The 17,961-nt window shown below is 47.3% G+C and overlaps 1 protein-coding gene across 7 annotated transcripts in view; it reads left to right on the top strand.

Moving 5' to 3' along the window:
- The window catches only part of pak4 (p21 protein (Cdc42/Rac)-activated kinase 4), a 164,899-nt gene that overhangs the window by 84,937 nt on the left and 62,001 nt on the right, over positions 1-17,961 (top strand). The window lies entirely within an intron of this gene.

Below are 17,961 nucleotides of genomic sequence, written 5' to 3'. Positions count from 1 at the left end.
AGTGGATGAAATATGAGCTCACCGAACCCTTTAAACTCATCAGCAGTTGAGGCATTGTAATGGAGTTCCACAGGGACATACCCCCCTCTACACCGGAGCACACTTGAGCTTGCCGCATTCACAAACACACTTGTATTATTCATTCAGTCACACACCTACTCTCTCTCTCTACCTCTCTCTCTCTCCCTGGTCACATTGAGCTTTTCAAAAACTGGATTGTGTGTATTTTCGACCGAACTAATTACTTTCTGTCCCACCTTTTTTTTTGGCCTCTTTCTCCTGAGGACATTGATTTATGCAGGGTTACAGTTTAGCAAACTCTCCTTCCCCCCCCCCCCTCCCCCCCTCCCCAAAAGTGGCTGTTCAGTGTGGAAGATAACACAGCCAAGGCCAATCCTGTCATCACCACACTCTGATTATCAAAATAATTTATTAAGGAATCCACCCAAATCTATCAGTTCCAAAATTGCTAAAGCTTGAGAAATGTTGCAAGCTCTTGTGCAAAATGTGTGTCTGTGGTGCTGTGTGTCTGTCTGTGGTGCTGTGTGTCTGTCTGTGGTGCTGTGTGTCTCTCTGTGGTGCTGTGTGTCTGTGTGGCTTCTTGCACTTATCAGATCTGGCACTTTGGTAACTATTTGTCCTTGTACAGTCGTCGCCTTGGGATCCTTGTCCACTGCCTGGGTGTTATTATCACTCTTCATTGAAACCTCTCTTCAGTCATTGTAAAATCCAGTCGGTGCTGCCATTCTGGAACCCCAGCCGTCTGTTCCTTGGTTAAAGGCAAATACTGAGCAAAGGAAAAATGTCTGGAGTGAAAAATGCCGACGAGAGGGGGTGACTGGGTGAAACGAGCGGGTGTGAGGCGTATGCAGGCAGAGTCAAGTCACGTAGAATCAACTCAATCAACAGCATCAAAACCGATTCAGTAGCAGTTGATATCATTTTCAGCTTGTGGGACCTTCCTGTGATCAAATTGGTTGCAATGTTTACCAACGTATAGAGGCTTTGGGAGAAAAAGCGTGTGGGATGGAGTGAATGGAAAGGAAGTGCGGAGTTGGTGAGCAATGAGGAGTAATGGGGGAAATCCAAGAGAGACAATTGTGTAATCATTCTGATAGAAACGCTACAGATAAACAAATTGTGTGCCTCCTTCATTTGCTCAAGGGGTTTATTTCCCTATGTTGTTTACCAGGTATTTGCGCATAGATTGTTCTCTTTTCTCCTCCCCTCATGAAAGTCTCTAAACAATAGAATGGAATGATGAAGCTCATGATAAATGTTAGGTTTGTGTTTAGGGATGTAATGTTTACCCTTTTCTGATTAGGATCATCATGGTAATACTCAGAATAATTCTTCTATCCCTCCAGATGTACCATTCAATATAATCTTCCCCCTCCTAAGATCATTACCTTGAAACCAAGGCCTCTCTCCAACTCTGACATGTCCGCTCTTTGAATTTCAAAACAGTTCATTTCCTTGTCTGCTCCACTCTTCCATTCCTCCCACAGTCTGTACCTTTTTAAAAACTGGAGCCTGTTCCCACCGAACCACTGCTTCCTGACTCGCTCAACAGCGAGCTATTTTTATGGTAAATAATCTTTTTAATAGATCAGCTTGACATGTGAAGATATTACCACAAAGATTACCCAATAATAATCTTTATTATTGTCACAAGTAGGCTTACATTAACACTGCAATGAAGTTACTGTGAAAATCCCCTAGTCGCCACATTCCGGCACCTGTTCGGATACACGGAGGGAGAATTCAGAATGTACAATTCACCTAACCAGCACGTTTTTCGGGACTTGTGGGAGGAAACCGGAGCACCCGGAGGAAACCCACGCAGACACGGGGAGAACGTGCAGCCTCTGCACAGACAGTGACCCTAGCGGAAATCAAACCTGGGACCCTAGCGTTGTGAAGCAACAGTGCCAACCACAGTGGTACCGTGCCACAATAGGTGGAACTTGCTGAAAGTTCCAACCCCTTCGCCATGAAATATATTTTCGAACAGAATGGATCACCTCCTTTTGATCAATATTGATCAATCAGCAACTCGGTCAACAGCAACAAAACCGATCGAGTAGTCATTGATCTAATTTGTAGCTTGTGGGACCTTCCTGTGGTCAGATTGGTTCCAATATTTAGGAGAGTAATAGTTTGAAAATGTAAATTGCCCCATTACGAAGCAAAATACCGTGGACGCAGGAAGTCTGAAATAGAAAAAAAACGCTGGAAACACTCAGCAGGTCGGGCAGCATCTGGGAGAGAGAGAAACCAAGTAAATGTTTCAGCTCGAGATGGGCTTTCATTTCCCTGATGAAAGGTCATCTTGACCTGAAACCTTAACTGAGCCTCTCTCCACAGATAATGCTCGACATGCTGAGTATTTCCAGCACTTTTTGTTTTTATCTTGTTCTAAACTCTGCCACATTGTGGTAGCAATAACTCTCCTTGGTGGTGTGATGTCTGTAAAGGAAGAAAGATTTGTTTGCATTTCTGTAGCGCCGTTCACAACCACAGGACACCCTTCAAGCACTTTGCAGCTAATGACGGACCTTTGAGATGTAGTTACTGCTGTCATCCGCAAACCCTGTCATTTTATTCTTGTAATAATAATCTTTATTATTGTCACAAGTAGGCTTGCATTAACACTGCAATGACGTTACTGTGAAACGCCCCTAGTCGCCACATTCCGGCACCTGTTCGGGTACATGGAGGGAGAATTCAGAATGTCCAATTCACCTAACAGCACATCTTTCGGGACTTGTGGGAGGAAACCGGAGCACCCGGAGGAAACCCACGAGACACGGGGAGAAGGTGAAGACTCCGCACACACAGTGACCCAAGCCGGGAATCGAACCCGGATCCCTGGCGCTGTGAAGGACACTGCTAACCACTGTGCTACCACGCTGTCCAATGGCGGAAGTAACACAAGCAAGTTCTCATCATCTTGGATCATCATTTTACTCCAAGAATTGTTTTAACCTGAATCTCAAACTTTGCTCAGCCTTAGGTGCATCGTCAGCATCGTTGCTGGCACAACCTGACCATCAGAGGCTGCGATTCCCCCTCATCTTCCCAGAAACCTCATAATTGGAGACGCCCGCAGAGCAATACAGCCTCGGTAAAGTGGCTGCTCCTCGCGTACAAGTCTAGAAGATCAAAGGTCTATCTGACCATAGAGAGCACCATCAAACCTGTCTTTTGGGGCCTGTGGGAGGAAACCGGAGCACCCGGAGGAAACCCACGCAGACGCATGGAGAACGTGCAAACTCCGCACAGTCAGTGATCCAAGCCGGGATTCGACCCTGGGACTCTGGTGCTGTGAAGCAACAGTGCTAACCACTATCGTGCCGTAGTAAGCGGGCGATTTGTTTTAATGTGCATTTTGTTGATTCTTTTTTTAAAAAGAATTGTTCGGCATGGCCACACACACCCAGTAACTTAGGTGACCAACGTGTGCACAATCTGTGCAGGAGCCTTCAGGTTGTTGCACAGCCATGCAGCTTAGAAAGGGACATTAATTGTAATGTAGCAGATGTGGCACCCTTTTACATACGGCAAGCTCTCACAAACAGAACTGTGATAGTGACCTGATAAGCCAGGTTTGTGTTAACCGACGGATAAATCTTGGCCAAGGCACCGGCGAGAACAGCCCCCGCTCTTCGGAGTAGTAGCATGGGATCTTTTACACCCACCTGGGAGAGCAGGACGGGTCTCTGTTTAACATCTCCGACACTGTGGCAGAGGGGTAGAGGGGGTTGCTGGATAGTTCCTGGCAGAAGGCCAGTCACGGGGATTAGATTTTAAACCTTTCCTGGCAGCTCAGCCTCTTGTGAATAAATGATTTTTCTGGGCTGTTTTCCATCGAGCCTTAAGTCACTGACTGAGTGAGAGAGATTTGTCAGTCTCCAGCTCAGTGACCCCCTGTAAGCAAGAAGCCAGGGGAACAGCAAGCTTTCGAGTGAAGTAGTTAGATATTGATGGAATAACGGACCTCCTCTTGACTCATGAGAATTGGACAAACCAAACCTTGGTTGGATACATTTCATATTCTTGCTGATTTGGGCACCTCCACGGCATGTGTTGCTGTCCTTGCATCTTGTTTCCTCGAGTAGCCCGGTACGATACGGCACTGTAGCACAGTGGTTAGCACTGTTGCTTCACTGCTCTGGTCCCAGTTTCGATTCCCGGCTTGGGTCACTATCTGTGCGGAGTCTGCACATCCTCCCCGTGTCTGGGTTTCCTCCGGGTGCTCCGGTTTCCTCCCACAGTCCAAAGATGTGCAGGTTAGGTGGATTGGTCATGCTAAATTGCCCTTGGTGTCCAAATAGGTGGGGTTACAGGGACAGGGTGGAGGTGTGGGCTTAAGTATGGTGCTCTTTCCAAAGGCTGGTGCAGACTCGATAGACCGAATGGCCTCCTTCTGCACTGTATGATCTGTGTTTAAATGATGCAGACTGGTGTCATCTGTGGCGTAGTCTGGACAGTTATCGTTAACTGTCATTAATCCTGCTTGGGTCACTGTCTGTGCGGAATCTGTGCCTTCTCCCAGTGTCTGTATGTGTTTCCTCCGGGCGCTCCGGTTTCCTCCCACAGGTCCCGAAAGTCGTGCTTGTTAGGAGAATTGGACATTCTGAATTCTCCCTCTGAGTACCTGATCAGGCGCCGGAGTGTGGCGACTAGGGGATTTTCACAGTAACTTTATTGCGGTGTTAATGTAAGCCTACTTGTGACAATAATAAAGATTTTAAAAATTAGCTGAGCGAGTGTTGTGTTGCCGAAGGTGCTATCCTTTGGATAAGACTTGGAACCTTCTTTCTCTGACAGATGGATGTGAGAGTTTTTTTGACACTCTTTTGAATGTTCTTCTTGCCTCTGAGATGGCGTGTTTCTCCAGCTTTGGTTTTATCCTCTGTAATCATCTTAAGAGCTTTTATAAATGACCAATCTGTGCCTTGCTCACTCTTGTAATCTCTGTAGAATCAGAAACGCACGCCTCAATACCATCGTTCGGTCCCTTATGGATCTTTGAAAGATGAGTTGTACCTGGTGCCATATCCTGGCTTTTTCTTTGCGGCCTTGTTCAACCCCATTTTAAAATCATTTAAGGAATTGGCTTCTGCAACGTTGTTTAGCATTCTGGATTCTGACAACTCATCTTCCGAGGTAGTATGGGCTGAGGTTAGAAACATGAAAGGAGAGGTCACACTGTTGGGAGTCTTCTATAGGCCTCCAAATAGTTCTAGGGATGTAGAGGAAAGGATGGCGAGGATGATCCTGGATAAGAGCGAAAGTAACAGGGTAGTTATTATGGGAGACTTTAACTTTCCAAATATTGACTGGAAAAGATATAGTTTGAGTACATTAGATGGGTCATTTTTTGTACAATGTGTGCAGGAGGGTTTCCTGACACAATATGTTGACAGGCCAACAAGAGGCGAGGCCACGTTGAATTTGGTTTTGGGTAATGAACCAGGCCAGGTGTTGGATTTGGAGGTAGGAGAGCACTTTGGGGACAGTGACCACAATTCGGTGACGTTTACGTTAATGATGGAAAGGGATAAGTATACACCGCAGGGCAAGAGTTATAGCTGGGGGAAGGGCAATTATGATGCCATTAGACGTGACTTGGGGGGGATAAGGTGGAGAAGTAGGCTGCAAGTGTTGGGCACACTGGATAAGTGGAGCTTGTTCAAGGATCAGCTACTGCGTGTTCTTGATAAGTATGTACCGGTCAGGCAGGGAGGAAGGCGTCGAGCGAGGGAACCGTGGTTTACCAAAGAAGTGGAATCTCTTGTTAAGAGGAAGAAGGAGGCCTATGTGAAGATTAGGTGTGAAGTTTCAGTTGGGGCGATGGATAGTTACAAGGTAGCGAGGAAGGATCTAAAGAGAGAGCTAAGACGAGCAAGGAGGGGACATGAGAAGTATTTGGCAGGTAGGATCAAGGAAAACCCAAAAGCTTTCTATAGGTATGTCAGGAATAAGCGAATGACTAGGGAAAGAGTAGGACCAGTCAAGGACAGGGATGGGAAGTTGTGTGTGGAGTCTGAAGAGATAGGCGAGATACTAAATGAATATTTTTCGTCAGTATTCACTCAGGAAAAAGATAATGTTGTGGAGGAGAATGCTGAGCCCCAGGCTAATAGAATAGATGGCATTGAGGTACGTAGGGAAGAGGTGTTGGCAATTCTGGACAGGCTGAAAATAGATAAGTCCCCGGGACCTGATGGGATTTATCCTAGGATTCTCTGGGAGGCCAGGGAAGAGATTGCTGGGCCTTTGGCTTTGATTTTTATGTCATCATTGGCTACAGGAATAGTGCCAGAGGACTGGAGGTTAGCAAATGTGGTCCCTTTGTTCAAAAAGGGGAGTAGAGACAATCCCGGCAACTATAGACCGGTGAGCCTCACATCTGTTGTGGGTAAAGTCTTGGAGGGGATTATAAGAGACAAGATTTATAATCATCTAGATAGGAATAATATGATCAGGGATAGTCAGCATGGCTTTGTGAAGGGTAGGTCATGCCTCACAAACCTTATCGAGTTCTTTGAGAAGGTGACTGAACAGGTAGACGAGGGTAGAGCAGTTGATGTGTATATGGATTTCAGCAAAGCGTTTGATAAGGTTCCCCATGGCAGGCTATTGCAGAAAATACGGAGGCTGGGGATTGAGGGTGATTTAGAGATGTGGATCAGAAATTGGCTAGCTGAAAGAAGACAGAGGGTGGTGGTTGATGGGAAATATTCAGAATGGAGTTCAGTTACAAGTGGAGTACCACAAGGATCTGTTCTGGGGCCGTTGCTGTTTGTCATTTTTATCATTGACCTAGAGGAAGGCGCAGAAGGGTGGGTGAGTAAATTTGCAGACGATACTAAAGTCGGTGGTGTTGTCGATAGTGTGGAAGGATGTAGCAGGTTACAGAGGGATATAGATAAGCTGCAGAGCTGGGCTGAGAGGTGGCAAATGGAGTTTAATGTAGAGAAGTGTGAGGTGATTCACTTTGGAAGGAATAACAGGAATGCGGAATATTTGGCTAATGGAAAAGTTCTTGAAAGTGTGGATGAGCAGAGGGATCTAGGTATCCATGTACATAGATCCCTGAAAGTTGCCACCCAGGTTGATAGGTTGTGAAGAAGGCCTATGGAGTGTTGGCCTTTATTGGTAGAGGGATTGAGTTCCGGAGTCAGGAGGTCATGTTGCAGCTGTACAGAACTCTGGTACGGCCGCATTTGGAGTATTGCGTACAGTTCTGGTCACCGCATTATAGGAAGGACGTGGAGGCTTTGGAGCGGGTGCAGAGGAGATTTACCAGGATGTTGCCTGGTATGGAGGGAAAATCTTATGAGGAAAGGCTGATGGACTTGAGGTTGTTTTCGTTGGAGAGAAGAAGGTTAAGAGGAGACTTAATAGAGGCATACAAAATGATCAGGGGGTTGGATAGGGTGGACAGTGAGAGCCTTCTCCCACGGATGGAAGTGGCTGGCACGAGGGGACATAGCTTTAAACTGAGGGGTAATAGATATAGGACAGTGGTCAGAGGTAGGTTCTTTACGCAAAGAGTAGTGAGGCCGTGGAATGCCCTACCTGCTACAGTAGTGAACTCGCCAACATTGAGGGCATTTAAAAGTTTATTGGATAAACATATGGATGATAATGGCATAGTCTAGGTTAGATGGCTTTTGTTTCGGTGCAACATTGTGGGCTGAAGGGCCTGTACTGCGCTGTATTGTTCTATGTTCTATGTTCTAACTCTGAGCTTGTAAAACCAACTCTCCGCTCCTCCCCTTGAGATCTTTTGCCAATGATTTTGAATCCATGACACTTGGTTATTGACCCATTTTCCAGAGGGAATCATTTTTCTGTAATTACCCCAACAAAACCTCATCTTCGAAAAACATTTTCCTGCCCTCGGCCTATTTGTACGTTAATGAGTTACTTCGATTTGTAAATTTACCGTAAGACATCTCTCCCCCTGGTGATTCCCCATTGACTTGTATTGATCGCCAAGAATAATGTCCGTGTGTTTCTTTCATATTTCTGACCTGGTGTCTTCCCCAATTCACTCTGGCCGCATTTCCGTCGATGACTTGGTGTGATACCGAGTGAGGCCGACCAGGAAACTGCTAAAAACTGCTCGACTGTAGGAGGCGTCAAACCTCATTCTGAATCTAATGTATATAAATGCACACTTTCAGCTTTTAGTGGGGTTGGGGTTTGTGTGCTGTAGGGGTGGTGTGTGTGTGTGAATGGGGGGTGGGGGGGACGGGGGACGGGGGGGGGGGGACACGAGGGTAAAAGAACTTGCTGATTTTAAGAGACAAACTCTTAAGCCAGTAGCATGATTCTTTACTGCCATCAGATTGAGCTAAGGTAGCTCATTACAGGCAGGTGATGGAACCTGGGATTTTCTTGTCTATCTGGTTCACTTGTTAAACGATTCACTAGGGACTCCATTTAAAAAAAAAAAAATAATCTTTATTGTCACAAGTAGGCTTACATTAACACTGCAATGAAAGGGCAACACGGTGGCCTAGTGGTTAGCACAGCTGTCTCACGGCGCCGAGGTCCCAGGTTCGATCCCGGCTCTGGGTCACTGTCCGTGTGGAGTTTGAATGGGTCTGCGTGGGTTTCGCCCCCACAACCCAAAAATGTGCAGAGTAGGTGGATTGGGCATACTAAATTGCCCCTTAATTGGAAAAAATAATTGGGTAATCTGAATTTATTTAAAAAAAACACTGCAATGAAGTTCTTGTGAAACTCCCCTATTCGCCACACTCCAGCGCCTGTTCGGATACACAAAGAGAATTCAAAATGTTAGGTCCAATTCACCTAACAGCATGTCTTTAGGGACTTGTGGGAGGAGACCCTCGCAGACACGGGGAGAACATGCAGACTCCGCATATATCAGCCACCCTCCTCTAGTTTAAATACCAAACTATCTATTGGTAGGAAATGCGTTCTTTTTTTTTTAAATTTAAGAGTACCTAATTATTATTATTTTTCCAATTAAGGGGCAATTTAGCGTGGCCAATCCACCTAACCTGCACATCTTTGGGTTGTGGGGGTGAAACCCAAGCAGACACGGGGAGAATGTGCAAACGCCACACGGACAGTGACCCAGGGCCGGGATTCGAACCCAGGTCCTCAGCGCCGTAGTCCCAGTGCTATCCACTGCGCCACCGTGCTGCCCCTGGAAATGCGTTCTTTTGGAAGACTTGATTGTTTCAGCTTCTGTTGAATTTAAAATGTGCTGTTGATTATTTTTAACCTGGTAACGCAGTGTTCCCCCTGGAAGTAATGATGCCTCTCTGTTCATACATTCAGTCACTCCCGCTGTGCAGGCCACAAATTATGGAAATTTTGCTACATGCACGGACTCCCCCAAGGTTTCTGCGACTCAGAAATGTCCCTGCAGCATTGTAGCTTCGGAGCTACAATTTACTGAGGCGCTGGTGCTGATTTACTGAGAGAACCAGCCCTAAAACAGCAGGCAGGAGCAAAATACTGGGGACGCTGGAAATCCAAAGCAATGGAAACCCCTGGAACCGGTCAGTAAGTCGGGCAGCATCTGTGAAGACAGAGAAAGAGTCCTCTCGATAAAACAGTTTTATTTTAGAGAACAGGAGCTTTAAAACTTCGAGCTGTCGTCAAATCTAGCTGGCTGCGCACAAACATTGGAGTAATGTATAAAGGACAAGTCTTCAAGCACTGTATGTTGCAGCATGTTGGTTTACTTGATTACCCTATTAATGAAATAATTTATTTCAATCAACCATTAACCCAGGCTCTCATTCACCCTCCAGAATGTTGTTGCTCAATGAGAATGGTTGGATGAAGTCCATGAGTTGCTGAGGGTGGGGATGTATTAATATTTCTCTTGTTGACTTGGCAGATATACTGTACAATAGAATTGCGATTGACTCTTGATGTGTTTATATTCGAAAGCTCTGAGAGGTGGTGTATCGCGCTTGCATTGCCAGCAGTTCTGACCAGGCCATTGTGTTCAGTAGGTTGGCCAGTCTATGGTGTTCCGATTGCCTAGAATTTACAGCACAGAAACGGGTCATTTAGCCCAAAGGGTCTTGTACTCCATACCAGCCTCCTACTCTACTCCATCTCCCCCTGTCAACACTTCCTTTTCTTTTCTCCATTGTGTTTCTTGACCCTCCTCTCCTCTTGCATGTATCTGTTCTCCTTTCCGCCCCCCGCCTATGTATTTATGGATTGAGATGTGCAGCATACTCTTGTGCGTTTTAACCAAGGTTTAGGTGCATTGCTCGCCATGCAGTGTTTGTCACACTGAAGGACAGTGCAGTGATCCGATAAATCAGAAGACCGTGTTTGGAATTTGTTAATATAGTTTCAAATGGAGTTCCTTTGTGTCTTGTATTGTTTTTTATTGTGTCCTAACTCGCACCAAGTCCCTTTCACCTAACCTAAAGCCTGCCTGGACCCCAAGATCTGGAATTTCCTCCCACCCCTCTACATCTCTTGCCTCCCTACACAATGATGCTTCAAATCTTTGACCACGTATTGGGTAACTGGTCCCCTCGTTTCCTTATATGACCTCGTGTCAAATGTCAAGCGATGCTCCTGTAAAGCACCTTGGGCTGTTTTGTCATGTTAAAGACACATTTTATAAGGGCAGCACGGTGGCGCAGTGGATAGCACTGGGACTGCGGCGCTGAGGACCTGGGTTCGATTCCCGGCCCTGGGTCACTGTCCGTGTGGAGCTTGCACATTCTCCCCGTGTCTGCGTGGGTTTCACCCCCACAACCCAAAGATGTGCAGGGTAGGTGAATTGGCCACGCTAAATTGCCCCTTAATTGGAAAAAAATAATAATTGGGTCCTCTAAATTTATTTTAAAAAAGACACTTTATAGGGGGCAGCACGGTGGAGCAGTGGTTAGCACTGCTGCCTATGGCGCTGTAGTCCCGGGTTCGCTCTTGGCCCTGGGTCACTGTCCGTGTGGAGTTTGCACATTTCCTCTGTGTCTGCGTGGGTCTCACCCCCACAACCCAAAGATGTGCAGGATAGGTGGATTGGCCACGCGAAATTGCCCCTTAATTGGAACAAAATGAATTGGGTACTCTAAATTTATTTATAAAAAGACACTTTATAAAATTATTACTTGTGTCAATAAGTTATTCCTGTTTGGGAAATTCCAACCTAAAGCCTGAATTTAGGGTGTGGTTTTACAATGAGTTGCAAAGATTTTTAAATACTTTTTTTTAAAGAAACATGTCAATTGAAACTTTTATTTTTGAATAGGATCTTAATGGTGGGTGAGAGAGCAGTCAGGTGAATGGATTTAAAAAGAGGTCTACCTGGGCAGCACGGTGGCACAGTGGTTAGCACTGCTGCCTACGGCGCCAAGGTCCCAGGTTTGATCCCGGACTCGGGTCACTGTCCATGTGGAGTTTGCACATTCTATCCGTGTCTGCGTGGGTTTCGCCCCCACAACCCAAAGATGTGCAAAGAAGGTGGATTGGCCACGCTAAATTGCCCCTTAATTGGGAAAGAAAATAATTGGATATTCTAAATTTATGGGGGAAAAGCCTCTGCGGGCCTTGTAGAATCATAGAATTTACAGTGCAGAAGGAGGCCATTTGGCCCGTCGAGTCTGCACCGGCTCTTGGAAAAAGCACCCCACTTAAGCCCACCCCCCATAACCCAGTAACCCCACGCAGAGCAATTTTTTATTTTTATAAATTTAGAGTACCCAATTCATTTTTCCAATTAAGGGGCAATTTAGCGTGTTCAATCCACCTACCTTGCACATCTTTGGGTTGTGGGGGCGAAACTCATGCAAACACTGGGAGAATGTGCAAACTCCACACGGACAGTGACCCAGAGCTGGGATCTCGGCGCCATGAGACTGCAGTGCTGCCACTGCGCCACCGTGCTGCCCTACCTAAGGGCAATTTATCACGGCCAATCCACCTAACCTGCACATCTTTGGACTGTGGGAGGAAACCGGAGCACCCGGAGGAAACCCACGCAGACACGGGGAGAACGTGCAGACTCCGCACAGACAGTGACCCAAGCCGGGAATTGAACCTGGGACCCTGGAGCTGTGAAGCAACAGTGCTAACCACTGTGCTACCGTGCTGCCCTGGTGACCTTGCTCTTCTGGTGATCACAACTGTGTATTGTACAGATGCTGCTCGAGGATAGGTAATATATTGTAAAAAAACAAGCATTTTGTTACACTGCCCTGGGGTGTAAACAAAGTTGGTTCAGTCATAGCTGCCTGCAGTTCAGCATGTGTTAATCTTACTCAGCGCAACACGCAATAGGATTGAGTGTTGAATTGACCTCCCCTATGTGGAGCAAACACCCCAAAGCCTACTCTGCATCCCTGCCCTATAATAACATTTATCATTTACTGTAAGAGCAAGGTGCCTGTTGCATGAATGTACAGGGGATTACAGTTGGTACATTGCAGTGCAGACAAGACTTTGTTCCTGTTCCTGACTCTGCTCTATGTGTAATCATTTAACATTTTGGATGTCTCTTCCTGACCTTCCTGACTGTGTTGACTGCTGCTGGTGAGAGGGAGAAATCACCTGTCATTACCGTGACTAGGTAACCATTATTCGTCTGTGTACTGACGCTGTTTTAATGGTGCCGGTCTATTCCTGCCACATGAGTGCAGACCAAGGTTTGAAGCCTTCAAGTGCGTATTACATACAGTTTACTCTGCACCTCCGTAACCACCTCCGACCCCCGCCCTATACCCTTCAAACTCGCAATGCCTCTGACACTTGATCTCCCATCCATCCCCCTCACTCCTTTCCCCTGTACTTTGGTCGCCAAGCATTTAGCCCCAAGCTACGAGGTTCCTTCGCCCTCCTTTTGCAGACCCTGCTTTTTAAACTCACTTCTGACTAAAGTAGTTGATCCTCCCAATCTTTAGCAGGGCGGCACGGTGACACAGTGGTTAGCACTGCTGCCTCACAGCACCAGGGACCCGGGTTCAATTCCGACCTTGGGCGAGTTTACACGTTCTCCCCATGTCTGCGTGGGTTTCCTCTGGGTGCTCCGGTTTCCTCCCACAGTCCAAAGATGCGCAGGTTAGGTGGATTGGCCATGCTAAATTGCCCCTTAGTGTCTAATGGTTAGGTGGGGTTAAGAAGTATGGGGAGAGGGCAGGGGAGTGTTCCTAGGTAAAGTGCTCTTTCGGAGGGCTGGTGCAGACTCAATGGGCCGAATGGCCTCCAGTACTTTTGGGATTCTATGATCCATTTCTCCTGTGTCTCAGTGAAGTCCATTAGGACATTTATCTAAATTAATAGCACTGTAAAAATACAAGTTATTAGGCTGTCCAAAGTGCTTGACTGGGTATCCGTTTTGTTTACTGGTGTCCTACACAAATTAGATGTCCACTTTTGTCCTGTACTGTTCTGCATGGTGTGTGTGTTCATCCATTCCCTACTGTATTTCACAAGCTCCATGTCACTCCAGTTTGATTCTGTGTCTTGTTTGGAATGGCGACAGTGACTGTCCTTGGATTTAGATTTATTTGGTGTGTACCAAGGTACAGTGCAAAGTATTGTTCTGCGAGGGCAGCGCTGTGGCACAGTGGTCAGCATTGCTGCCTCACGGCGCTGAGGTCCCAGGTTCGATCCCAGCTCTGGATCACTGTCTGTGTGGAGTTTGCACATTCTCCCCGTGTCTGTGTGGGTTTCGCCCCCACAACCCAAAGATGTGCAGGGTAGGTGGATTGGCCACGCTAAATTGCCCCTTAATTGGAAAAAATGAATTGGGTACTCTAAATTTATTTTAAAAAAATATTATTCTGCGTACAGTTCAGGCAGATTGTTCCATGCATGAAGAAACGTAGGACATCCGATAAATGCACAATGCAAATACACAGACATCGGGTGAAGCACACGGGGTGTAGTGCGGCACGGTTCGATTCCCGTACCAGCCTCCCTGAACAGGCGCTGGAATGTGGCGACTAGGGGCTTTTCACTAACTTCATTGAGGCCTACTCATGACAATAAGCGATTTTCATTTCATTTTCAATTTATCATCTCTCCTATTTTGTGGAATACTTTGAACGCTGATGAATCTAATTGTGTGAAGTGACTTGGAGGTGTTGCTGTCTCCAGCATTGAGGAAATATTGTAATGGCAGTTGAAATGAAACATCAGTGTCACTCTAGTTAAGAGAACCATCGATCCCTACTGTGCAGAAGGAGGCCATTCTGCCCATCAATGCCCGAAAGAACACCTTACCTAGGCCCACACCTCCACCCTATCCCACTTAACCTTTTGGACACTAAGGGGAAATTTAGCGTGACCAATCCACCTAACCACATCTTTGGACTGTGGGAGGAAACCGGAGCACCCGGAGGAAACCCACGCAGACACGGGGAGAAAGTGCAGACTTCACACATAAAGTCATCCGAGGTCGGAATTGAAGCAGCAGTGCTAACCACCGTGCCTGTAGTTGGTAATTCAGTCGCTTTCAGTAATTCCTTGAAACACGTTACAGAAGTTCACCTGTGTTTTTTCTCTACTCCTGTTTTCTCTGAGAGATACTAACATACGAGGATGAGGTAAGGATAGCAAAATACTGTGGATGCTGGAAATCTGAAATAAAAACAGGAAATACTGGAATTGCTGAGCAAGTCGGGCAGCACAGGGAAAGAACAGTTAATGTTTCAGGTCAAGGTGACCTTTCATCTAAAGGATTCTGATGGCGGGTCATCTCGACCCGAAACATTAACTTTTTCTCACCACAGACCTGCTGAGTATTTCCTGGATCTGTTGTTTCTGGTAAGGAGATCCGAATCCTTTGGTATCTCACCTGAGTCGTTTCCTCCAATTTGAGCATGGATATTCAACTGCGGCATGCATCGTACACAAGCTCGTTTCCACGCTCGCTTTTGAACTTAACTTGACTCACTTGATGGGGAAAATGTTAGAAGTTATTATTTAAAGATGTTCTAGCAGGGCACTTAGCAAAATTCAGGCAATGGAGCAGTCAGCATGTGACAGGGAAATTGTGTTTAACCAATTTATTGGAGTTCTTTGAAGAAGTCACATGTGCTGTGGATAAAGGGAAACGGGTGGATGTACTGGACTTGTATTGTAGGTGTAGGAGGTAACTGATTGGCATGGATTGAAGATTGACTGGTTAACAGGTCACCGAGGGTCGCCATGACGCGCACATTTCTGGCTGGCAGGGTGTAATGGGTGGTGTGTCACGAGAGAACAATGTTGGGGCCTCAATCTTTTACAATTTATATAAATGATTTGGATGGGCAGCACGGTGGCGCAGTGGGTTAGCACTGTTGCTTCATGGCGCCGAGGTCCCAGGTTCGATCCTGGCTCGGGATCACTGTCCGTGTGGAGTTTGCACATTCTCCCCGTGTTTGCGTGGGTTTCGCTCCCACAACCCAAAAGCTGTGCAGGGTGGGTGGATTGGCCACGCTAAATTGCCCCTTAATTGGAAAAAATGAATTGGGTACTCTAAATTTTTTTTTAAAAAAATAAATGATTTGGGTGAAGGGACCAACGGTATGATTGGGAAATTTGGTGATGACTCAAAGATAGGTTGGAAACTTGTGAAGAGCTCATAAGGAGGGTACAAAAGGGCAGTGAGTGGGCAACTACCTGAAAAATGGGATATCATAGGCAAATGTGAAATGGTCCATTTTGGCAGCAAGAGTAAAACATAAATGTATTATCTAAATGGTGAGAGATTGCAGAACTCTGCGATTCAGAGAGATGAAATGAAATGAAAATCGCTTATTGTCACGAGTAGGCTTCAATGAAGTTACTGTGAAAAGCCCCTAGTCGCCACATTCCGGCGACTGTTCGGGGAGGCTGGTACGGGAATTGAACCGTGCTGTTGGCCTGCTTGGTCTGCTTTAAAAGCCAGCGATTTAGCCCAGTGAGCTAAACCGTTTCCTAGTGCATGAATTACAAAAGGCAGGCACAGCAAGTGATTAGGGAAGTTAATAGAATGCTATTGTTTATTATGAACGGAATTGATCACAAAAGTAGGGTGATTATGCTTCAGTTGTATAGGGCATTGGTGAGACCATGTCTGATGTATTGTGTATAGTATTGGTCTCCTAATTTAAGGAAAGATGTAAATGCATTGAAAGCAGTTCAGAGAAGGTTTACTGGATGGGTTATCTTACGACGAAAGATTGGACAGATTAGCTTAGAGTTTAGAAGAGTAAGAGGCCACTTGATTTAAACCTTTTAAGATCCAAGGGTGGATGTGGAGAGAATGTTTCCTCTTGTGGGAGAAACTAGAAATTTTGTTTTATTCGTTCATAGGATGGGCTCCGCTGGCTAGGCCAACATTTATTCCCTCTCCCGAATTGCCCTTGAGCTGAGTGTCTCGCTCGGCCATTTCAGAGGGCAGTTAAGGGTCAACCACTGCTATGGATCTGAAGTCACATGTAGGCCAGACCAGACAAGGATGGCAGATTTCCTTCCCTAAAGGGACGGGTTTTTACGGCAATCGACTATGGTTTTATGACTTCCGGTTGCGGCTAAGTGGAGCTAAGTCGCACATTCGGCGGCTCCCTCAAAAACGGACTTTTGGGCTCTTTTCAGGTCCCCCAACGGCACTTTTTCGACGTTTCCCGGTGTGGGAAGGAGTCTACAACAGCTCCCCGTCAGCATATGGCTTCAACTAGGATCGGGGCGACAAAAAAGGTGGTGGTGGACCCGAAGAAGGTGCGAGGGAAGAAGGACAAAATGGCGGCGGGTGGAGACCAGGCAGCGTGGATGCAGTGGACGGAAGAGCAGCAGGAGGGTATCCAGCGCTGCTTCAGAGAGATTAAAACGGACCTGCTAGAGCTGATGAAGCTGCTGGAGACACAGACGGCCCAGGGAGTGGCGATCCGCGAGGCTCGACAAAAGATCTCTGATAATGAGGACGAGATCTTAGACCTGGCGATAAAGGTGGAGGCGCACGAGGCGCTCCACAAGAAATGGCAGGAGCGGTTCGAGGAGATAGAGAATCGGTCGAGGCGGAAGAATCTGCGGATTCTGGGTCTCCGGAGGGGCTGGAGGGGCCGGACGTGGGGGCCTATGTGGTCACCATGTTAAACTCGCTGATGGGAGCGGGGTCCTTCCAGGGGCCCCTGGAGCTGGAGGGGCCCATAGAGTGCTGGCGAGGAGGCCCAAGGCTAACGAGCCTCCGTGGGCGGTGCTGGTGAGGTTCTATCGGTTTGTCGATCGGGAGTGTGCTCTCAGGTGGGCCAAGAAGGAGAGGAGCAGCAGGTGGGAGAACGCGGAGGTTTGGATATATCAGGACTGGAGTGCGGAGGTGGCGAAGAGGAGGGCCGGGTACATTCAAGCGAAGGCGGTGCTGCACAGGAAGGGGGTGAAGTTTGGCATGTTGCAGCCGGCGCGACTGTGGATTACCTGCAAGGACCGGCACCATTATTTTGAGTCTCCGGAGGAGGCGTGTACTTTTGTGCAGGCCGAGAAGTTGGACACAGATTGAGGGCCGGGACGGGCGATTGGGGACTGCGGTTGATATGCTATGTTTATTTTTGTTTCGAGGGGGGGTCTTTGTATTGCTCCGGGTTTCTTTTTCTTTTGGGTCGGTGAGGGTGGCTAGGGCGGGTTGGGCACTGTTTTGGTTGGGTTGGTCGGGGGGGGCTCCTGGAGGTGAGATGAGGCCCCGCGGGGGAGGGGGAGGCGGAGGCCTGAGTCAAGGGTGAGGGGACCGGGTCTGTAAAAGGAGCTGCATCAGAGGTGGCGGGGCAGGGTAGGTGGAAAGCGCGGGCTTTTTCCCGCACTGAAGACTGGAGGGGGCGGGGCCGGGGCGGGGAAGCGAGGGTTGTTTCCCGCGCTTAGAACTGAAGGGGGAGGGGGAGAGCCTATGGATGGGGATGGGAGAGGAGGGTGTGCCACACAATGGGAGGAGTCGAAGGAGAGGCGGGAGTGGCCGGGGTCAGCAGGAGTCAGCTGACT

The sequence above is a fragment of the Scyliorhinus torazame genome, chromosome 25 (genome assembly GCF_047496885.1).
Source record: "Scyliorhinus torazame isolate Kashiwa2021f chromosome 25, sScyTor2.1, whole genome shotgun sequence".
NCBI lineage: Eukaryota > Metazoa > Chordata > Chondrichthyes > Carcharhiniformes > Scyliorhinidae > Scyliorhinus > Scyliorhinus torazame.
The sequence above is the reverse complement of the archived record's forward strand: the minus strand, read 5'-3'. Positions and strand labels throughout refer to the sequence as shown.